The sequence below is a fragment of the Triticum aestivum genome, chromosome 3A (genome assembly GCF_018294505.1).
Source record: "Triticum aestivum cultivar Chinese Spring chromosome 3A, IWGSC CS RefSeq v2.1, whole genome shotgun sequence".
NCBI classification, from domain to species: domain Eukaryota; kingdom Viridiplantae; phylum Streptophyta; class Magnoliopsida; order Poales; family Poaceae; genus Triticum; species Triticum aestivum.
Genome location: NC_057800.1, coordinates 62,148,573 through 62,151,457, shown reverse-complemented (window position 1 = coordinate 62,151,457; position 2,885 = coordinate 62,148,573).

The window sequence follows — 2,885 nt, the reverse complement described above, 5'->3', positions numbered from 1 at the left end:
GGGCTGCTACTTATTTTTCTATTTTTCTAAATATTCCAAAACGGAGAAATATTGCCTTAAAAATTGTTTTGGAGTCGGTTTACTTACCGTACCACATACCTATTCCTTTTCGGAGTCAGAAATGTTCCGGAAAGTATCCCTTATGTATTCCTCTGGGGTTACGGTTTCAATAATATTGGTTTCAACATTTATGGGATTACCTGAGATATAATGTTTAATTCTTTGACCGTTTACCACCTTCGGATTTGAGCCCTCGAAGTTGTTGATCTTTATGGCACCGGAACGATAGACCTCTTCGATAACATAGGGGCCTTCCCATTTAGAGAGAAGTTTTCCTGCAAAAAATCTTAAACGAGAGTTGTATAGCAATACATAATCACCTACATTAGACTCACACTTTTGTATCCTTTTGTCATGCCATCTTTTAACTTTTTCTTTAAACAACTTGGCATCTTCATAAGCTTGGGTTCTCCATTCATCAAGTGAGCTAATATCAAATAACCTCTTCTCACCGACAAGTTTAAAATCATAGTTGAGCTCTTTAATAGCCCAATATACCTTATGTTCTAGTTCGAGAGGTAAGTGACATGCTTTTCCATAATCCATTTTATACGGAGACATACCCATAGGATTTTTATATGCAGTTCTATACGCCCATAATGCATCATCAAGTTTCTTGGATCAATTCTTTTTAGACCTATTAACAGTCTTTTGCAAAATTAATTTGAGCTCTCTATTGCTCAACTCTACTTGACCACTAGACTGTGGGTGATAAGGAGATGCAATTCTATGATTAACATCATATTTAGCAAGCATTTTACGAAAAGCACTATGCATAAAGTGTGAACCCCCATCAGTCATTAAATATCTAGGGACTCCAAACCTCGGGAAAATAACTTCTTTAAGCATTTTAATAGAAGTGTTGTGATCAGCACTACTATTTGGAATAGCTTCTACCCACTTAGTAACATAATCAACAACAACTAAAATATGTGTATATCCATTAGAGGCAGGAAAAGGTCCCATATAATCAAAGCCTCAAACATCAAATGGTTCAATAACAAATGAATAATTCATAGGAATTTCTTGACGTCTACTAATATTACCAATTCTTTGACATTCATCACAAGACAAGACAAACTTACGGGCATCCTTGAAGAGAGTAGGCCAACAAAAACCAGATTGCAGTACCTTATGTGCAGTTCTATTTCCAGCGTGGTGTCCTCCATAAGCCTCGGAATGACACTTGCGTAGGATCTGTTCCTGTGCATGCTCAGGTACACAACGTCTAATAACACCATCTACTCCTTTATAAAGATGTGGGTCATCCGAAAGTAATGTCTTAAATCATAGAAAAACTTTTTCTTTTGCTGGTATGTGAAGCTAGGTGGTATAAACTTAGCAACAATATAATTAGCATAATCAGCATACCATGGAGTACTATGAGAAGTACTTATAACATTTAATTGTTCGTCGGGAAAGCTATCATTAATAGGTAGTGGGTCATCAAGAACATTCTCTAACCTAGACAAGTTGTCTGTAATGGGGTTCTCAGCTTCCTTTCTATCAACAATATGCAAATCAAATTCTTGTAGCAAGAGAACCCATCTAATAAGTCTAGGTTTAACATCTTTCTTTTCCATAATAAATTTAATAGCAGCATGATCAGTGTGAATAGTTACTTTAGAATCAACGATATAAGATTTGAACTTATCACAAGCAAATACAACTGCTAAAAGCTCTTTTTCAGTAGTAGCATAATTTCTTTGAGCATTGTCTAGAGTCTTACTAGCATAATGAATAACATTTAATTTCTTATCAACTCTTTGCCCTAGAACAACACCTACAGCATAATCACTAGCATCACACATAATTTCAAAGGGTAAATTCCAATCAGGTGGCTGAACAACAGGTGCAGAGACTAATGCTTTCTTAAGTATTTCAAATGCTTCTACACAATCATCATCAAAGACAAATGGTATATCTTTTTGCAATAAATTAGTCATGGGCCGAGAAATTTTTGAGAATTCCTTAATGAACCTCCTGTAAAATCCGGTGTGACCAAGGAAACTTCTTATACCTTTGGTGTCCTTGGGACATGGCATCTTTTCAATAGCATCGACCTTGGCTTTATCAACTTCAATACTTCTTTCAGAAACTTTATGCCCCAAGACAATACCTTCATTAACCATAAAGTGGCACTTTTCCCAATTCAAGACAAGATTAATTTCTTCACATCTCTGCAAAACTCGATCAAGATTGCTCAAGCAATCATCAAAAGAGGAACCATAGACGGAAAATTCGTCCGTGAAAACCTCACAAATCTTTTCACAAAAGTCAGAGAATATAGCCATCATGCATCTTTGAAAGGTAGCAGGTGCATTACATAAACCAAAAGGCATACGTCTATAAGCAAAAGTACCAAAAGGGCATGTAAAAGTAGTCTTTGATTGATCTCTAGCCAACACAGGTATTTGAGAGAAACCAGAATAACCATCTAGAAAGTAATAGTGTGTATGTTTGCATAATCTTTCTAGCATTTGATCAATAAAAGGTAAGGGGTAATGATCTTTCTTAGTAGCTTTATTTAATTTGCGGAAATCAATTACCATCCTATAACATGTGATAATTCTTTGTGGAATCAATTCATCTTTATCATTAGGAACAACAGTAATACCTCCCTTCTTAGGGACACAATGGACAGGACTTACCCACTCACTATTAGGAACGGGATAGATTATACCTGCCTCTAGAAGCTTGAGTATTTCTTTTCTTACCACTTCTTTCATTTTAGGATTCAGACGTCGTTGACGATCACGAACTGGTTTGGCATCTGCTTCCAAATTTATTTTATGTTGACATAGAGTGGGACTCATGCCCTTCAG